General features: G+C 37.7%; 1 long non-coding RNA gene and 1 pseudogene across 1 annotated transcript; both read left to right on the forward strand.

Annotated features, from left to right (window-relative positions):
• Positions 1 to 652: 652 nt before the first annotated feature.
• Positions 653 to 2,433, forward strand: LOC137245379 (uncharacterized). Its single transcript, XR_010951314.1, has 2 exons — positions 653 to 1,161; positions 1,597 to 2,433. It is a non-coding gene; the product is annotated as an uncharacterized lncRNA (long non-coding RNA).
• Positions 2,434 to 2,588: 155 nt separating this feature from the next.
• Positions 2,589 to 4,112, forward strand: LOC137245323 (uncharacterized; annotated as a pseudogene).
• The last annotated feature ends 18,079 nt before the right edge of the window (positions 4,113 to 22,191 follow it).

Here is a 22,191-nt window from a genome sequence, read left to right on the forward strand (position 1 = left end):
TGTGAATGAAACTAAGTGTAATATCTTCTGCATAGACGTCAAAATTCCAAAGTGATTGGATCACCTGATTTGTAATTGACTATCGCTGTCTCATTCTGTATCTCTTTCTATCACCCACTGAAGATAGCCGGCCCTATGCGCCGCCATATTGAACACCCTGTCAAAAAAAAAAGTAGCCATATTGAACATCCTGTGAGTCAGTTGACAGATAAGATATCACACTTAGTTTCATTCACAATGGTTATGGCTACGGCGTTATGGTATGGCACTATTGACCAATTACATTGATTTCTCTAAAGATGGTTGGATCAGCTTTTTTATATGGATATGGATACGTCAAGTTTAAACGGCCCTGAAAGCGCTCTATGTGAGGCAGGATTTACATAAAACACTTGACGCGTCATGTATCGTTCTACATTAGACAAGTTTTATATTTTGATTATATAACAGGCGAAGTAACGCAACTACGCGTTAACATAGAACGCTTGACGCGTCACTTCGCTGAAATGCTTTGACAGTGCCATGCTAGCAATATCTCAACTTCATTAATCGTTTTGTTACAAAGATACAATATTCATAATCTAAATAAAATAGCTATTAAAGCTAGTTGTTTTTTTTTTTTTTTTTGATAGAAAGCTCAAAGGAAATTATGTCAAAAATCTGCAACAGGTTCCAATTTTTCATTTTAATTATAACATTTTTACAGGCCACTCTAATAAAAAATCATTGCGTTCGCTTAACGCACGAACATAAAAGACCTCTTAATGTCCTAACCGAAATAAGATTTGGAAGCGCGTTAGCTTTTTCCTCAGAAATTCAATTTCGGTTGCTCTCATATAATTTGTATGTGCATTCGACAGTATTCGACAGAAAAAAATCGATGGTTTTCCTAAAATAAAACAATCGATAGTGCCATCGTTATTTTTGCAGCTCTATGGATAACAAAAAACAGCTGTTATTTCTTTTGCGTGCATAAAAATATTGAACATTCTTGTTGACGTCGTTTTATTGCAATATATTAAATATATATAGTGGGTTTATAAAATTACGCGTGAAAGTTTGGACGCGATGAATTTGTTCGATTTGGCGATGATCAGCCTTAAACCGTACAAAGTTTTGTTAATCGTTTACTTTAGCTGTCAACTGCTAAATCTCGTCCAGGTGTAAAAAGACGCACCCAGGATCACGAATCCGAAGGCGGAAATTCAAAATTTTATTTCGTTTCGGAGATATTCGCAAACAAAATTGAAAATTTTCATGTGGTTGCTGTTGTTTTGATGATTTAGTAGTACCCACAAGAAAAACTGTGCGTAAAAGTGTTTTGCGCGGATATAGTTTTGGTCTCCAAACCGATGTTGGACCCACTCAGGGTAGTTTTTTATAAGCGCGGACGAAGGCCGGCAATGCAGAAAGGTGTTCTGCGTAAAAATACTATGGATCCCACCCCGGTTTCGGAGCGCTCCGGGGCCATTTTTCGGTTTTATGGAAATAACTTTTAACAGAAATAAAATTTAGAATTTTCGCTCTCGGATTCGTGGTCCTGGAATCAAAATACGTCTTTTGACACCTCTTCCGATATTTTTGGTCTGGTTTTAGGAGTTGTGAGCTAAAATAAACAAATACCAATGTTGTACTCAAGTTTGTGAAACCAAGAAAATACGTTTATGTGGGGACAAGCTCAGCAAAGGAGGTCAAGGAGGATCTGGTCGCCAGTTTTTTTTTTAATTCAGGACGTGTATTCTACCTACTAAAGAGCCATGAGAAATTCAATTACATGGAAGGATTAAAAATTGCAAATACGCAGGCCTAAATGAGTCATTGTTGAGATATTACACCATTATTTATCGAAAAAGTGCCTTTGGGGAATTCTATTCGACAGCATGACACTACTAATACGCGTCCAAAAATATCGAGAGAGGTGTCAAAAGACGCGTATTGACATCAGTATAAATAATCCGAAACCGGAAAAGAAAACTTTTATCTCTGTCCGGAGATAATTGCAGTTGAAGTTGGCGATTTTCATGTGGTTATTGTAATGTTGGGTACCCACAAAAAAAATTGTGAATATAAGTGTTTTGCGCGGATATAGCTTTGGCCTCCAAACCGGTGTTGGACCCACCCAGGGTAATTTTTTATAAACGCGGCCGAAGGTCGCCAATAAAAAAGTGTTCTGCGGAAAAATACTGTGGTTCCCACCCCCGGTTTCGGAGGGACCCGTGGATCATTTTTCGGTTTTTCGTTAAAATCTTTTGAACGACTTTAAATTTTTTTCTCCGGTTTCGGATTGTTAGTACTTATGTCAATTAGCAGTGTCATGCTGTCGTATAGAATTACCTGCCTTTGTTTTAGTTTTCTCATATACTAATTTTCTACACAAAATTATATACTATGTAACATACAAAAATAACTTCGGAAATATAAATTGTATAAAAATATCTTTTAAAATACTTCAGTCTAAGGAAAAGGCAAGTATGAGTTCCTAAAAAGTAAGCAACTTAGGATAAATTATATAGGATATATAGGTACTCTTCGTTTACTTCACCAACACAGAACTTGAAAAATGGAGTTCTGAATATACTTGAAAAAGAATAGATTCTCTCAATCGCGTATTGGGCCCACTTTGCGAAGATGGCAATACAGCCACTGCAACTGACACTGCTGAGATCAATAAATCTGCAGGTACTCCATCAGAAATAATTGTTGGCTCCTTTCTAGCAGTCAATAGTATGTTAAATGGAGTTACTGGCAACCGACAACAAATCACTAAAACTATTTCACGTGCTCCTGAGCTGGAAAAATATTTCAATCACAATTTTTTAGAGATAACCCAGCAAGTTCGTTCTAAAGGGGTAAACCTCAATGCTACAGCTCCAGATTTACATGGAGTTTGATCAATTGGAACGCATCAAACAACTTGAATCCATACTCGGTGCTGAATAAATTCGCAGTATACCGGGTGAACGTACTGAAAAGCTTATACGACATGCAGAAGATAATACAAAATTTGCACAAGAAGCGGAATTAATCGAAGAAAATCTGATCTTGCCTATGAAGAGGTACAGTGAAATACAAAATAATTTATTCGAATCACTTGGGGCTATGAATAAACGACTTGAAGAAAAAATTTAAGCAGAGAAACGTGCAGAAAGCGAATTGGATATTGGGTACCTTGGTTGCTGTGTACTATTTGGGATGATTTAGGTTAAAAGGTTCCAAGTTTATTAAAAAACGCAAAATCAAAGTATGTTTTGTATAAATATGAAGTACGTTAAGTTAGCAGTAGTAGAGGGTGGTGTTTATCTTTTTAGTTAAAGGATATTTAGTAAAACATAAATACTTGATTTTCCTCAAAGGAAAAATTAGTCCAGCCCTACAATTATGTACAAATTTAAAAGAACATGCAATTTATATGTTAACCCGCAAGCAGCCAAGTTTACTGTTGAGTATGATCCTATATATTCTACTAAAATAATAATAATAGTGTTTTTTCTCGGTAAATATCCGCTTCTCTTCCAATATGTGGTGTGCTGTTTTTAATTGTTCCCACTGGTCATCCTAAACGTTTTTGGCCGACTCCGAACGCATCTGCTTAGGCAGATGACTTTTTTGCTGAGAAACTTTCATGGCAGAAGCACAATCGAAGAGTTAATCAAGCCACAAAATCTGTTTGAAGTAAGTTGTTCGCCCACTTTTCAAAAAGGATAAAAAACATTCTCCGAAAATTTAACCCTTACTTCGGCGTGGTCGGTAAGTACTAGTAATTTAAGTTCGGTATAGGGCGCAACTATTTTTCTTAAATAATTCGATTCCATCACCTGTAATTTTTTTTATTTTCCTCATTTCGTTGCTGATTTGTTTTCAATATATCTTAAAAAGGGCTACATAGATTTCAAACTGACTAATCCCAACTGTACCCAAAAGAGACTAAAGGGGATCAATTATGCCCAACTGTAGACAAAAGAGATCAATCGGGGATCAATCTCTTTAGGGATTAATCGCATGATTTTTTGCAGGGTCATGTCACTAAATCTTCCGAAGTGTAAGTGTGTTTTACACGGAAAACCTTTAAATCCCATGAGTACGTGTTTGGAGATTATGTTATTAAGCAAGTCGCCAACTTCACTGACATAGGTGTTACAATGGACCCTAAGCTTGATTTAAGATTACATATAGAAACTTGGCTTAATAGTGCTAAAGATACTTTGGAGTTCGTGAAAAGGTGATCTAAGGAATTTAATGATCCGTACGCTACTAAAACTCTGTTTACATCATTGGTCAGGCCAATACTGGAATATGCTTCGGTAACCTGGAGCCCACGTTATCAAATTCACTGCCATAAACTGGAATCGGTTCAAAAACAGTTTTTGCTTTGAAACACTTGCCATGGGACACGTCAAGGAATCTTCCTCCGTACTGCAGCCGGTTAAAACTAGTACAATTGCCTACATTACAGAGCCGTGGGGAGATGCTTAATGTCTTATTTATAGTAAAACTATTAAGAGGGATGATAGCTAGGCCATTTCTGCTTGGCGAAATTAAGTTCAATGTGCCAGTCAGACCGTCTACACCTTTTCCAGTAGTACTTTCGAAAACATCAATTTGATTTTAGAAAGTGTCAAGTTCATTTTAGAAAGTATCAATTGGACTTTGGAATAGTCAATTGTTTTTTAGAAGACACTAAATGTACTTTAAAATTATCAAATGTACTTTCAAAACTATAGTTTAGATTTTAGAAAGAGTAAAATGAACTTTAGAATTATCAAATATACTTTAGAAAGCAAGAAATGTACTTTCGATAATATCAAATGTACTTAAGAACCATATTTATTTCTTTTTTCACATTATTTTTATTAAAAACATCTATATTTGTAGCATGTGGTATATAAATTTATTTTTAAACCTGCACATTATTTATATAAAGAAATTAACAATAAACTATGTACATAATTTAATTGTCCAGCTCGTCAAGTTCGAGTGCAGCAGCGTGGAAGTATGTACTATGCTGAATTGCTCTAGCGCAATCTCCACCATTAATTGTTACTACGGCATCCTCAACTATGTCCTCTAAATATTGCAACCTTTGCTCAACAACACCCGATCCATTTACGTTAGGAATTTGTATGTTTGACTTGACATAAGCTTTTATTTTTCCCCATATTATTTCAATAGGGCTAAGCAAAGGGGGGTAAGGCGCCAACCGCAATAAAGTGGCTTCCTGGCAAACCTCATGTAGTTTGGAATGGTATTGCGCGTTGTCGCAAACAATGACATCATCTGCAAGCACCATCTCTGCAAAACCATACTAAGCCAAGCATTTGCGTCGTCAGCCTTGAAAGTCCCTCTTCTGGTAGTCATTTTCACTACGCCAGATGCGGATATGGCCCCAATAAGATGTACGTTGGGACCTTTTGAGACCGGCAGACCTATACGGCACCCTTTCCAATTTTTGCGCGACCTCATGAACGCCGACAGAATAAATTAAAAGTTCGTCTCATCAATGAAGATTATTTGTTTGCCGGACTGAATTAATTGGTTTAGCGAAATTACATACTCACGACGCTTTTCTTTATTGAGTTGGTTGTTCATTGAGAGTGGCTCCTTATGAATACCTTTTATGTATACATTTGTCCTTCCAAATAATTTCCTACGATGGAAATGAAAATTGCTTTTCTAAAAGTTTGTTGAATTCTTTCGCAAATTCTTTTTAATGTGATGGCTGCATCCTCCTCTATCCATGTAAATATTATTGCCAATTCATCGTCCCATAACGCTTTGCATCTCAGAGCCAGAGGATACCCATGCGTAAGCTGTTTTGTATCTTACATTGAGCGACTCTGCCAGCTGCACCCAATCGAGACCTTTATTGGCAGCTTGAACAATTCTCCTTCTGTCTTCAAAAGAGTACTTTCTGTTAGCCCGCCGCTGGACTGATTCGGATACTGAAAACAATTGAAAACTATACTTAAAGAGCATCATTTTATAAAGAGAACGACTTTTGTGTTACTTACGCATTATATCGCTTCGACAAATGGGGCAACTCTTATTGCCGTTGATAAATCTCTAAAGCACTCCCCATGGAAAAGGTGTTAACATGGCAATAACCTTATCAATGCACGACGTTTCATGGATACAAGGCAGAATGAGCATTTAAACAACGCAAACTTTATGAATATTTTTTTTATAAGATACAACTATTTGCAAAAGTTACTTGATTTTACCAACTTTGTACAATAGAAATATTTTCTAAAGTAAATTTGATGTTGTCGAAAGTACATTTGAGTCTTTCTAAAGTACGTTTGACCAATCTAAAGTATATTTCAATCTTTCTATAATCTAATTTATGTTTTCTAAAGTACATTTGATACTTCTAAAATACATTTGACGTCTTCCAAAGAGCATTTGACTATTCTAAAGTTCAAATGATGCATTCTAAAATTGAATTGATGCTTTTCAACATCGAACTGATGCTTTCAAAAATCAATTCGATATTTTCTAAAGTACTGTTGGAAAAGGTGTAGATATTTTCAACAACTGCATATAATTACATGCAGATCGAACTACGAAATGCATGACCCATTTCGAGGCATTTGTCATGATTTCAATAATCACTGCAAAAACTTAGATGCTTGCGACCCGATTTTCAGAATTAAGAAGTACCTGCTTACTACTTTAAATATGTAAGGTGCAACCCCCTATACTTCTGTACGTCTTTGAATTTGAATGATTTAATAAGATGGCGGCCGCCGTGGTGATGGTAGCGTGCTCCGCCTACCACACCGAAGACCCTGGGTTCACGCCCCGGCCAAAGCAACATCAAAATTTTAGAAACAAGTTTTTTCAATTAGAAGAAAATTTTTCTAAGCGGGGTCGCCCCTCGGCAGTGTTTGGCAAGCGCTCCGGGTGTATTTCTGCCATGAAAAGCTCTCAGTGAAAACTCATCTGCCTTGCAGATGCCGTTCGGAGTCGGCATAAAACAAGTAGGTCCAGTCCCGCCAATTTGTAGGAAAAGTTAAAAGGAGCACGACATTTTAAGATAAGGTCGGCCTTAAATCTCTTCGTAGGTTATCGCGCCTTTCCATTATTTTTTGAATAAGTGTACAGTATATTTTTGTAATTATTATTTAAACGTATTTAAGTCGCCAAGACTTTTTTTGTTTAATCAACTCCTTGCATTGTGTAATTATTATTTTCTTTTGGTTTGATGTATTGTGCCTATATGTGGGGACTATGTCTTGTAGATATATGTATGTATATAAAAATAAATAGATAATGTGTAGCTGCGTTTCCGGGAAAAATTCTTGTCCAAAAAAAATTATAAGAGACCTCTAAATAAAGGGCATTGGAGCCTTGTATCTGTCCTTAAGTATTGTGACGTCCACATTTATGCGGACGATGTTCAATTGAATACGTGCTGTCCTCTCGATTGTATGAGTTCATGTATAAGTAATTTGAATCATGACCTTAGTCAAATAGGTGTATGGGCTTCTATGAACGGTTTATGTCTAAATCCTAGAAAGTCGAAGTGTATTGTCATCCGCAGAAAGCCGCTAGCTACAAATGGCTTAGACAATATTATGTTTGAAAATTCTGTTATAGAACATGTTGACATGGCAAGTAATTTTGGCATAGTTTTTAACAAAACATTGACCTGGAAAGACCATATCTTTAGTACCGTAGGAAAAGTGTACGGTATGCTCCGTACAGTGTGGTTGACACAGTATTTCACTCCGCTACATATTCGACTACTTTTTATCCAAAGCGTACTTAATACCTACGCTCCTCTACGGATTTTTTTTTTTTGCGGGGAGGCTGAAAAATGCCTAATGCACCATAATTGCTGCCGCCGCAGCAACCGTGTGTCCGTGGACTAAAAAACAGCCCCGTTTTGGAACCGTCGCCCACCCCAGCACCACTTTCGCAATACTTCAGGGTGGCGTTCCATATTTCTCATTTTTTAAGAGCCTACTGTTGTCCCTGCGTCCAGGTTCCCGCTATTTGCTCTGAGTGTCCGTTTAATCGCCACTGCTTCGCATGCGCATTTCTCTGCGCTCCCTCTCAGCATCCATCAGGCGTGTCATTACTATAAATGCCATTTTGCTCACTGCAGTCCAGCACTCTTTCCTGTTGCACATATGTGATACTAAATTTCTCGTGGTAGGTTCCTCCCCAAAGACTCCATACAAGGCGAGTCTTTCCTCGTGGAAACGGGGGCAGTGGAACATAACGTGTTCTTCGTTTTCTAACTCCGTGGTACACATTGGGCAATGAGGATCTTCCCCTATCCTACGCTTCCTTAAATACTCTTTGAAACCGCCATGTCCACTTATTATCTGCGTGAGATGGTAGTTCAGTTCGCCGTGCTTCCGCTCATTCCATTGAACTACGTTCCAAACAAGCGTGAAAGTCCAACGCCCTTTACTCGAGGCCTCCCACCGTTCTTGCCACTTAGCTATTGTTTGTGTCCTTGCTCTTGTCTTCTTCAGATGGTCGCTCGATATTAGTGTTATACAGATCGCTTGCCAGTAAGTCCACTGGGATTTTCCGGGTTAGAACTAGGATCGCGTCGTCGGACACCGTCCGATAAGCACTTGCTATTCTTAAAGAAGCAAGTCGGTACGCTGCTAATATATATTTTTGATGGGTCCGTTTAGATCCATACCACACTGGTGCTGCGTATAGTATTATTGAGCTGGTTACTGTGGACAATAGCTGACGTGTAGCTTCGCTCGGACCACCAATGTTAGGCATTATTCGCATAAGTGCTCCATTAACTTTGGTAATTGTCTCCCCCACCGCTCTGAAGTGCTCTTTGAAAGTTAACTTAGAGTCAATATGCACTCGTAAGTATTTTAAGGAATCCTTTGAAGTGATTTGATGATCCCCGACAGTTAAGACTAACTCGTTCGCCGACCGTTTGGAGCTTACTAATACCACTTCCGTCTTTTGGCTAGCCAACTCCAGTCCCGTATTGGTCAGCCATTCCTTTATTCTTGCTACGGCGTCATTACATAATGCTTGAAGCAGGTCCAGTTTCTTGGCCACTACTACCACTGCAATATCATCAGCATATCCCACAATTTCCGTGTTTTCTGGTAGATCAATCTTTAGCACCCCGTCATACATTACATTCCAAAGCGTTGGACCGAGAACAGATCCCTGTGGGACGCCTCTAGTGATTTTGTACTCTTTTGCTCCTTGATCCCTCTCAAAAAGAAGTACTCTGTCTTTAAGATAGCTACCTATTATTCTGCGTAAGTAAGCTGGTGTGCCGAAGCTTTGCAGCGCTGCCATTATCTGCAGCCAGTTCGCAGTGTTAAAAGCATTCTTGATGTCCAACATAATCAGCAGCCAGTTCGCAGTGTTAAAAGCATTCTTGATGTCCAACATAATCAGTGTACAGAACTTCCTTTTATTTTGGCCTCCAGAGATAGCATCTCTAGCTATATTGACGACTGTTTGTATTGCATCTACGGTGGATCTTGATTTGCGAAATCCACATTGATTACTCGACAAGCCATTGGGCTTTCTAAAGTCAGCTCTAGGCGCTCGCTTATTATACGCTCAAAAAACTTTCCTACGGAATCAAGCATACAAAGTGGCTTGTATGAGGATCGTTGCTCCGGCTGTTTATCGGGTTTCAGCAAGGGGACAAGTCTTTGTCGTTTCTACGGGCGTACAGGCATTAAAAAGATCAGTAAATAATGTAGCCCTAGTTGTGATCGCGGCTTTAAGGGCTATGTTTGGTACTTCGTCGGGTCCTGGGGATTTGTTATCAGCAACTCTTTTTGCAGCGTCCAGCACCTCTTGCTCTGTAATTTGCGGAATTTCCGTACTTTGTAGATCCTCGCTTGGATAAGTCCAGCGATCTTGCGCCGGGAAAAGTGTTTCAACAATAGTATTCATCAGTATCAGGCACGTAGGTTGCTGTAATATCGGTCCTTTAACTTTGGCCATCACAGTTCTGTAGGCTGATCCCCAATGATCTAGGTCGACTTTATCCAGCAGTTCCCTAAAGCATAACTTCTTGCTCTTTTTTATGGCATTTTTAAGTGCCTTTCTTTGTGCGACATAGGTGCTGTGTAACTCCGCATATCGTGGTGATGAGCGTGCCCTCTGCGCTATTCTTCGTGCTTTGTGACATTTTCTACGCTCTTCCGCAATTTCGTCATTCCACCAATATACCGGAGTGCGCTGTGCTTTTCCGCGACTTCTGGGCATGGCAGCATCACATGCCATACATAGCAACTTAGTGATTTGAACCGGCTGGTCTTCCACATGCGATTCTCGTACTATGGCGTCCTTCCAGATAGTGTCAAATATTTGTGGGTCGAAAAGGTGCTGTTTCCATTTCCTACTTTGTCGATGTCTTGCTGCTACTGCTCGTGGAGTTTCGAGCAGCTCTACGCTAATAGCTTTATGGTCGCTGTGTGGGTAGACGTTGCTTATGGACCATTTTGCTCGTCTTGCTATTTCGCTGCTAGCGAAGGTGAGATCTATAATGCATCGTCTGGTACCTGTATCGAGGGTATATATCCCTGGTTCATTTAGGAGTTCTAGCCTCAAAGAAGTAAGGCTTTCGAGAAGAACTCTCCCTCTTTCGTTGGTTCGTCTACTTCCCCACACAGATGACCATGCATTGAAGTATCCACACACTAAAAGCGGGTGTTTACCTCGTGCTTCAATGGTGATCCCGTATATCATGTCTTCGAACTCAGCGATGGTCATGCTCGGAGGGGCATAGCAACTGAAGACGTATATACCGTTGATTTTTGCCCAAGTGAATCCTGCTACCGTTGGCGTCATATTTTCCTGTGGGAGAAATTTCCCTGGTGCCCAAATTGAGGCTTTCCCTGCCGAATCTGAGTGCCAACCCTGCTCCTGGCGATTTTTGTATTGTTCAGAAAGTACCACTATGTCATATCCTCCTTCATAGACTGTTTGGGATAATAGCTCTTGGGCTGCCTCGGAATGGTTTAAATTGAGCTGCAATACCCTCATGAGACAGTCATTTTGCTGTCCTCTCGTTGTGGGCATTTAAAATTGTCTGCTGAATGTTGTCCCCCACATAGCGCGTATTTCGGTGCGTTTTCGCAACTTGCAGCCTTATGACCTTCCTGGCCGCATTTCCTGTATAGGCTAGACCTATCTACTGTCTCCTTACATATCTGAGCTATATGCCCATAGCCCCAGCACCTATAACAGCGTTTCTCTTGCTTGAGCTCTCGAATTCGGCAGGAAACCCATCCTACCCGGATTCTTTGCGTATTAAGAACCGCCTTGGCATCATCCGCTGTAAGGCTTATAAGTGCCGACTTCGTACCACTGTACCCTGTGCGTATGCTTTTCATGGCAGTCACATATGGAAGTTTGATGTTGCATTGCTGGTGGAGGGCGTAGTAATCTCATCGAGATCTCTGCACTGTAGTTTGATCATTTGGGACTTTGTTATAACTTTAGCCGAGTCCTTTAGTACCGTTTCAATTTCTGCTTGGTACGCGCTTGTTTTCCCATCTTGCGAGTTCTTCAGCTCTAGTAACAGCTCTCCTTTCGTCGTTATTCTAATCGTTTTTACGACATCACCCAGGGATTTTTTTTTTCTTTTAGTGTAGTAGTGGGTTTTACCACGTTGTTCTCCTTGGTCGAGTACGAATTATTCCACGGTCGCTTTCCTGGGGGTGACGGACTTCTATCCTTAGCACATTCGCTTGCACGCAGTTTATGTTCTAAATTCTTTACCTCTAGGGCCGACTCGATGTACAGCACTTTTATTACGGAGGCCAAACGCTTGATTTCCTCGTGTATATTATTACGCCCTATGAAGAACTGCATCAAGTCCTCAATCGTCTTGCCTAGCTTGGTCATCTATTTTTCTCCAGGGGGGTTTTGCTGATTTAACGAAGCTGACGCCTCCTTAATTAGCTCACTTAATGTTGGTGTGCCCGTTTGAGCTTTGCTGTCGGAGCTCTTTTTGCAAAGCTTCGGTGTAGCATCCGCCGACAACGCTCCTTGCTTGCTTTCGGCCTCCGCCCTTTGGGTTTCGTTACCACTTGCGACGAATTATTAAGGCCCCCGCCGATGGGCCACGCCCTTCTGGAGAGCGAGCTAGCTTCCTTCCTACGAATGGATTGAACGCCATTTCATTCTCCTGTGTTTGATTTTTTATTTTAGTATTGCTGTTGCTCGTCTACGGCTGTGAGATGTTTTCTAACTGTGACGCTGTGAGTAAAAAGAAGCTTCGTGTTGCCTACAATAACATTTCTAGATACGTTTACGGGCTAAATAGACTTGATCACGTTTCCGGTTATTCTGAAAAGTTGCTAGACATTTCTTTTCACAACATTTTAAAGGTTAGAACACTTATTATCTTATATAAGATAATTTACACAAAGGAGCCTTATTACCTATATCGAAGGCTTCAATTTCTTCATTCTATGAGGACAATGGTTCTTGCACATGTAAAACACCGTATGCTAATTTCTGAACGACAATTCTTCGTTACGTCGATTCGTATTTGGAACTTCCTTCCAGCCAGAATAAGACAAATAAGTAATGCACTGCATTTCTCAAAATAATTAATCTTGTTTTATAACTGACTCACCTCTCCTTCTTCAACTGACTCTCTTTACTGATCTATCCGTTTTTCCTGCCATCTCCTATTTTCTCTACGAATAGAACCTAATAATTATTACTGTACTACCATTGCAAAGTCTCCTTTATTCTTATTTCTATTCTGCGTCCCTAGGCTAAGCTTTATAAATTTGTAATGTAACCATGATGTCTTAGTTTACAAATTATCTATTGTTTATGTTGTTGTTGTTGTATTAACGATAAAGACACTCCGCGAAGGCTTTGGGTGAGGGTTATCTATGTTGATGATTGCCGGATATAGATCCGGTACGCTCCGGTAACAAAGCACCATGGAGGTATTAGCCCGACCATCTCGGGAACGATTTATATGACCACATTAAACCTTCAGGCCATCCATCCCTTCCCATTCCATTCCTTCCATGAGGAGCTTGGGGTCGCCAGAGCCTCGTGTCTTAATGAAACAGGATTCGCCGTGGGTCGGTGAGGTTGACAATTGGGTTGGAGAAGCTATGTATATATTGCGCTGGCAACCCCTTGAGAGGGTTGCGCTACACAACCCATTGAATCTATTGTTTATCTAGTACGTTATTGAAATATTGTTGAATTTTCGCTTTTGTTCTCTTTCACTGTTCTGACTAGCACTATAAAATAATTTTGCCGAATTTAGGAAAAATTTAATAAAATACAAATACAAATGTTTTGTTACTGAACAATATACATAGCATTCACATTGCGCCATAAACTCGAGTTTACGGGGTATTTTCGTGTTTACCAGAGCTGTTAAATTCCAAAATAGCCCACAAAATCGAGTTTATGGCGCAATGTGAATAACTAACTTTGAATAGCGATTGGTGAGTGGAATTACCATATATCGGGTACCTATCAAAGCATAAACTTGATACATTCTGGACTGAGATAAAGCATTTATGAAACAAAATTCTGAGAAATACCGTTTTCACACCGGCAGGCGAGATATGGTGGTATTCCATTCAAACATTGATTTCATCATCAACAAAATCAAATCAAAATTTCCACTACACCTTTTCAAGTTTATAATGAGAGAATTAAAGTTTATATTGAGAAAATATAAATTGATAATGAGATATGTAATTTTATAATGAGAATATGTAAATTGATAATGAGAAATGTAACTTCATATTGTGAAAACATAAGTTGGTAATGAGAGAATATAAGTTCATAATCAGAAATAAAAATATTTAGGTTTTACCTGGTTTTACTTAAGTGGACCTGTATTGAAAGGCATTCATAGCTTAAAAATGTCTGTTGTGGGTGGCGTAATCGACGGTAGTGGTTATAATTTAAAAAACCCTAACATAAGTAAGCGAGCACATAATGTAGTACCTTGAAAGAACAGTGGATGCAGCAAAAATATTTTAACGAGATGGAAATGTGCGAGAGCAATACCGCAGATGCCTACATTCCAAACAGATGTTTCATTTTAGTTGATATGCAAGAAGAAACTTGAATATACAGTGAAGTTTGTCATATATGTATGTAGATGCGCAACGCAATCTTATGCATTCCAGTAACACCGCCACCAAAAAACTCTGTACAATATAATTTCCGTATTTGACCTCACGCTTTTAAATGCTTCTGAGTGCTTTAAACATCGCTATATTTTAATTGTCTTTGTTTTGTATCCCCGAAATGTTGCAGCATTGGCTCACAGACTCCAGATCAGCTTAATTGCAACTTTTCATTCTTCAAATTTTATAGTTTTTAAACGGTTTTTTTTAGGTTGATTTGACAGGCTGCACAGTGCGAATTTTGTAATTAAAATTTAAGTAACTTCCCGATAAGCTACAAGCTTGAAACTTGGAATATAGTTCAGAACCCGATGGCTAGGTGGCGCAAGGATCGAGATATTCACAAAAATCGTATTTGTGGTCCGATTTGGATCATATTTGGAACACATAATACATACAAGAATAGAAAGCGACCTATGAATAAAATAAATAAAAAATTTTAAGTTAAACGGTTTTATTGAAAGCAATACTTACATTAAGTAGTAATAATACTAAAAGATAGAAAATAATTAGGTAGGTCCTAGGTACTAGTCATCACCAGGACCGTAGAGAGAAAATCCGGGCCCGGACTAAACAATTTACGGGCCCCCTATAAAAAATCCACTAATACATTTGATTAATTTCAATTAATGACATCTCCTTCATGAAACATTATTGATGGATTACATCAAAAACAATTTTTGCCACATTAACTAAATGATTTTTGGACTAAGAGCTGAAAATAAAATGAACGCAGGTTATTTACTATTTATAGTAGATTTTTGTAATACCTATGTGGCACTACTTTTTTTTCTGTATTTTTCTTGTATTTTCTCTTATATTTTTTATCACCCTCCCTCCTAATACAGTTTCAGTACTGGTGTAATTGTGTAAACTATATTTCAGAAAACTAACGAAATACATAAAAATATAATCTAGTTTTTTCCACCTTGCAGCCCAACGTTTCCTAAGATTTTCTTAGCATCTTCTGGGGCGGGACTGTGAAATTTATTTGAGGAAAAATTACAAAAACAAAATTAATGATCAATCACCACAATAGGAAAAAAAAATCTTAATATAAGCTTGCACGCTAGCAACGTGCTTTAATAAAACAAAAAGTGCCATTGACCAACAACAACAAAGTAACGTCGTATATGAAATAGCATGCAAGGGTAATAACAAAGAAGAATGCAACAAAATATATATCGGAACTACCAAACGAGCTTTATGCACTCGAATAGCAGAACACGAAGCTGATATAAGACAAGAAAGACAAGGTGCAGCATTATCACAACATGCAATAACAAACAACCATGTAGCTGACTTTAAAAATGCGAAAATAATAGATATAGAGAGAAAGGAAAAAACCAGATACAGACGAAATAGCCGCGACATACCTTTTATGTTTATAGTTTTAGTTGATGATGACAAGTGTACCACTAATGATGGTATCGACAGTGTTTGCTTTTAAGTATTTTTTGTTTAAAATTGTTTTTTTTATTAATGTTAGTTTTTTAATAAGCTGATGCGGTCTGATGTGCGCTAGTGCAAGAAAAAAAGATACACTTTTTCTCCACTTAACTCCCTACGTTTCGCCAATCTCCTTGGCATCCTCAGGGGCAGGATCTTTATTTTATAATACACAAACAACGAAAATACATAAGAGACAATATCATAAAAAACATGTATAAGTGTCACTTACATTGAAAAGTTGGAAAAAATATATAATATAAAAACATTAAACAATAACAACAAATTTTTAAATTTGAGTCACATAACATAATTTATCTGTACCATCAATGTCAGGTACATTTGTCAGACTGATTTGTTATCATAAACATAACAAATATGCTGCCGCGATTTCGTCGCTATCTTCCTTTTTGTTCATTGTTTTTTCTCTGTTTTTTTCTCCAGTGTATATCTTGTTCTCTCTCTTTTCTCTGTGTCTAACATTCTGGCGTTTTGTATATCAGCTGCAAGGCGAATTCATTACAGGTGGTGTTATCCCAACAGCTGATTGCTTCTTCTTGATTATTTTCCATACAACGCCTTGTACTTCAACATGTCAGTTAATCGGAATCAATTAAAATTTTCTTTTGACTTGACATTCTTCCGCACGGCGAATTGGTTGAATTCGCTTTGCCACCACCTAGTATAGATTCGCCTTGATCAGCTGTATGCGCTTGTGTCATTATATGTTGCGCAAGAGCTGTACCGCTTTTGTTTCTTCTTATATCCGATTCGTGTTCTTGTAATCGCACTCCTAGTGGTCTTTTTGACGTTCCAATGTATATTTTGTTGCAGTCGTTGTTCTCTCCTCCGTTGCATTTAATTTCGTATATGACATTGTTTCTATGTTGTGATTCTATTTTGCTTTTGGTTTTGGTGTATACAGTTGAGAGTGTGCAATTTGATTTGTACGCCAGAGATATGTCTTGTTTTTGTTCTTTTAAGTTTTTGTTTAGCTCTTCTGAGAATTTTGGAATGTATGTGATGCTGTGGTATCGTTTTGTCTCATTTGTTGTTTGTGAAAGGGTTATTTGTTTGGACTTATTATTAATTTGGACTTTTTTGTTTTTATTTATTAATGTAATAATCCACCATCTTCAGTGTAAATGCATGTAAATATTTTCCTATTGTGGTGATTGATCATTAATGTTGTTTTGGTAATTTTTCCTCAAATAAATTTCACAGTCCCGCCCCAGAAGATGCTAACAAAATCTTAGCGAAACGTTGGGCTGCAAGGTGGAAAAAACTTTGTTTTGTTCGCACCCCACATAAACTAGATCAGACCAGCTTCTTATCAATAAACAAATTATATGAATTAAACTGATCGGCAACAAATAATTAAACAATCTAGTTCATTAAAAATAAACGAGCCAGTTTGTATTTCGATAGGTTTTTGTGACTTTCGGCCGTTTTTTCTTTATTTTTTCTGACAAATGAAAATTTCGTTTTTAGTTTGAAAATTTCGTGCATAAAAACACAACTAAAATCAACTTTCTTCAGAAAAAAGTGAACCATCAGAGGCCGAAATCATTTTCCCGTGTTATTTGCATTGTTTTTATTTTTAAAAATGGTAATAAAAAATAAAATTAAAAACATGCCAAACTCACTAATTTTGAGGGGAATATTGGTCTCGTTTTCTCATGGTAGAAATTGTTTTTGTATTTTGAAGTTCCGTTAAAGTTTCGTCCGTTTTTCGTGTTTGGAATCCAAGACAAAATAAAGTAGTGCCATATAGGCATAACGTAGAAATAAGTACATTTCTAGTAGTACATATCTGATAAATATAATGATGATTATAAATTTTAATTATTAAATATAGAAGGTTCGGATAACAAATAGTGGCTTTTCTTGCTTTTTTCGCTGTAACATTTTTTATAATATCAAAGTTTAACTGTCTTGCCAAAACGGACTCAACACAAAGCGTGGCAAGTTCTGAAACTCGCTCTATGCGATCTATGAAAGTTTTTGATTCTGCACTAGCTACAGTGACAGATATAGTGCAAAAGATACGTAAAGCAACACAAATGTTGGGGAATATTGTATACAGATTTTGAACATATGTAGATGGCATTTAGCAATTTCAATGGTGACAGACCTTTATCAAAATTTGCTTCGTAAATGTGTTATAAGTGAATTTTTTCTGATTCTAAGCTTTGAGAAACGTCCGACTTGTATTTTTCGACAAATTTTGCTGCGCTCGCCCGAACCGTAGTCTTCAAATTACCACAAAAAGGAAAACGTCACGTTCAAATTTCTCATAGCTGCAAATCGTTCCGTAATGCCAGTGATTACCGAATCACGACAACCCAGAATTTATTGTTTTTAAAATCAGACTCTGGATCATCCGTAATCATCTCATTTCCATTATCTTCAAAACTTCTTTTGGGTTTTCTCGTTCAAATGTCCGGAAACTTTGGCGATATGTTCGATTGAATAGCAACTGTTTTGCATTCGTTTAAAATTGTATCCCATTGGTTCCTGATCATCTTCAAATCAGCTAATAAGGCACCTAGATGTCGGACCTCAACATCTATGGTGGCGTCTCTAGCTTGGAGCGCGACGTGTCTTTCATTAATGGTAGTCAGTATTTTGAACCAAATTGAGGACAGCAACATACGTTCGAACTTGTTGATGTAATTGAGAATGCCGGTAACATCGCTGTATGCTTGCGCAGTAAGATTTGGCTTTTGGCTGAAAGACTATGAAGAGAGCTCGGTACATTTTTTTAGGATGTCCCATCGTTGTGGAGTGCTGCTGAAAATAGTAAAACATTTTTGTACAACTCCGAAGTAATTGCAGCCGTACAACATTCTGCAGCATCAACACCACATAAATTGATACTGTGGGTTGCACAAGGCGAGTAATCAGCATTCGAGTTTTTGTTGAGAATGTGACGTAGTTCTCCGTTGTAAGCTCCTTTCATTTTGGCGCCGTTATCGTACCCTTGTGCACGACAATATTCAATCAAGCATGGCAAATTAGATCAGCGATTTTCTGACCAGCTTTTTGGTTACAATTCACGAATGCCAAAAACCGTTCTTGAATTGTAAAATTGGTTGCTTTCGAATTGAAATGGAGTTAGCGCAAAATGAACGTAGTCAACGTGACTATCATCAGGCATAGCAACAACGATAATAGCAAAATACTTGGCTTTCTTGCCTTGATCTAATATAGTTTCCCTCACGTGCTTTGCACAAATTTCTATAAACTCCTTCTGAATGTCTGGGGAAAGATAGTGAACTTGTAAACGTTTGTGCTGCTGTTGTGAAATCCTAACTTTCTCCAAATGATCTCTAAGTATCGGATCATATTGGCTTATGAGATCTTAGATGCCCAAAAAATGTCCACCGTTTCGTTCACCAATATATATACTTTCGCCTTTGAAAGCTAGGCCTCTTACACCCAAAACTTAAATAGTGTCCAAAATTCTATATAAAATTTCTTTCCACTTTTGAGTTTCAGTGATTAGCTGTGCATTGATAAGTTTATCATTTGTAACCTCCTTTTGAATTAGATTTTGTAAAGATCGCCATTGAATATAACCTTTAAGGTGATCTTGAGTATTTTCGTGTGATGGCAATTTATCGCATAGCTTCTTCCATACCTGCAATTTCGAATATCCGCCAGTACAACGAATTTTAGGTCGATTTAAAGTATTGGTGCTTAACAGACGACATGGTAGGCAATAAAAAGCATTGCTACTGGCACTCCACACTAACCAGTCACGCTCCAGTTTCTCTCCATTTGGCAAGATTCTGTTTAACAACGAGATAGGAAATGCCTCGTCATGACAATCACGTGGAAAACTAACAGGGCCTTTTTGATGGCCTCGACGAATTATTTCGTTGACTTCTTCAGATCGCAAAAACTCATTATTCACGGTACCGACATCGTACTCGTTTAAATAATCTGGACTTTGATACAGAGTTGGTGGTATTGTTGGAAGATTTTTTGAAGATGAACCTTCATCAGTGTCATCACGAAAACTTTACGATTTCGGATTCATGTAAACACACATTTTTGTTTGATGTTTTTATTGTCTCATCAGGCCCAGATACCAAATCACCAATTAATTTTGGATCACTTTCCCTATCGCTTGATGATGTGCTCGATGGTATTCTGCATATTAAGTCGTCTACGAGTTCGGATGTTGATGGTTTCTCATCTTACCTTTTCAAAAACTGCACTGCTGTTGCTTATCCTCTTATGATAATTTTTAATAAATCACCTCATTCGGGTGTTTTTATTGATGCCTGGAAATTTACTTCTATCACGCCTGTTTTCAAAAAAGGTAATAAAAATGATATTGCCAACTACAGGCCAATTTCAAAATTGTCAACCGTATCTAAGTTGTTTGAATATATTGTCAAGCAAAAGATGTTTTTTCCATCAAGAGATATATTTCTATCAACCAACATGGCTTCATGTCTGGTCGATCCACGGTTACCAACCTTGCCGTGTTTTCTGAATTCTGTACATCTGCTTTTAATGATCACCTGCAAATTGACACTATTTATACTGACTTTTCCAAGGCCTTTGACAAAGTCTTTTAGTTGAAAAGTTGGCGCATCTAGGCTTTCACTCTACTTTTCTATCTTGGATAAAATCGTACCTTTCTTCTCGGCACTGCATTGTAGTTGTTGACAATTTATCATCCTATAACTTTATTGCTTCCTCTGGTGTGCCTCAAGGTAGCATTCTGGGACCCTTACTCTTTATCATTTTTATTAATGATATTTGTGAGTGTTTTACCTTCTCCAATTTTCTGCTATACGCTGACGATCTTAAAATTTATTCCTCTGTTCGTTCTCTAGAATTCAGAATGATTTAAACAACGTTGTTTTGTGGTGTGAAAAAAATCGACTTCTTCTTAATGTTAGTAAATGTTTCCATGTGTCGTTTGCGAAGTCTCGTTCCTCTATTCCCACCTCCTATTCCATTGGCAACTCTAATCTATCCACCCTGAATGAAATATCCGACCTGGGTGTTATTTTCGATGCTAAGTTTTCATTCTTGAGCCATATCAATAGCACTATAGCAAAATCGTATGCTATGCTTGCTTTCATTCGTCGGTTTAGTTCGGACTTTAGTGATCCGTATACGCTGAAGCTCTTATACACGTCACTTGTTCGCTCTAAACTTGAATATGCGGTCTTCATTTGGAGACCATATTTCGATTGTCATATCAAACGACTTGAACGTGTTCAAATGTGTTTTTGCACTATACCCTACGCTCATTAAATTTTATTGACCCACCTCCACCATATATTGCCAGATGCAAATTAATCAACCTGAAATCGTTAAACTTCAGAAGAACTATTCTCTCCCTCTCTACAGTATTTGACATTATAAATGGTATAATAGATTGCCCTCTTTTACTTGAACGTATATTTTTCCATGTCCCGCAGCGTTGTCTTAGGAATAACGATCTTTTTTCCTTAAAACAAGTCAGAAGTACTTATGCTAGCAATGTACCTATCTATAGAGCTTTCCATCGGGTTCTTTTACCTCTGATTTATTTAGCTCTAAAGCCAAATTTGTAGCTTCACTACTTGTAAGTTTTGATTAATGTTGTAATTGTATAATCGTGTAATATTTATATTGATCACTTAATAATTATTATTTATACTAAGCACAAAAAAAAAATTCAAAGTTTTGTCATTAGTCTGTAAATGCACTCTCGTCATGTATGACTACAAACAAATAAATAAATAAATATTCCTTACATTTTAAATTCGGCCTAAAATTTGCACATGGAACAACTAAAGACTCTCCTGAATTAAAAAAAAAAAATGCCTTAGTACCTCCAAATCGCAGGCCCACTAAGAAACACATTTTTGTTTGATGTTTTTATTGTCTCTTCAGGCCCAGGCGAAAAATCATTATCAATATTCGTTGCTTTATAAATTGGGCTTAAAATTTGCACATGGAACAACTAAAGACTCTCCTGAATTGAAAAAAATGTCTTAGTACCTCTAAATCGCGGGCCCCTGAGAAACACATTTTTGTTTGATGTTTTTATTGTCTCATCAGGTCCAGGCAAAAAATCATTATCAATATTCGTTGCTCTTTAAAATCGGCTTAAAATTTGCAATGGAACAACTAAAGACTGTCCTGAATTAAAAAAATGTCTTAGAACCTCTAAATCGCGGGCCTCTGAGAAACCCCGGAATCCCCCATTTCACCCCCCCCCCTCTCGTCGGGTCTGGTCATCACACTCCTCATCAATCTAGGGCGTTGATCAGAAATTTCTAAAAATGTGAAGCGTAGCATAACCTGATTAAGGTTCAGTTGGTCTTACTTATGACTATCAAGAGAAATTTGACGCGTCCAACGCTTTTATTTAATTGTCTGATCAACGTCCTAGATTGATGAGAAGTGCGATGACTTGTACCTAGGACCTAGCTAATTATTTTCTAGCTTTTAGTATTATTACTACTTAATGTAAGTATTATTTTCAATAAAACCGTTTAACTTAAAAATTTTTTTTTAATTATTTTATCGCATTATTAATTATCTTTTCTCATTATCAATTCATATTTCCCATTATCAATTCATGTATTCTCAA

Source organism: Eurosta solidaginis, chromosome 1 (assembly GCF_040869045.1).
Source record: "Eurosta solidaginis isolate ZX-2024a chromosome 1, ASM4086904v1, whole genome shotgun sequence".
In the NCBI taxonomy this organism is placed as follows: domain Eukaryota; kingdom Metazoa; phylum Arthropoda; class Insecta; order Diptera; family Tephritidae; genus Eurosta; species Eurosta solidaginis.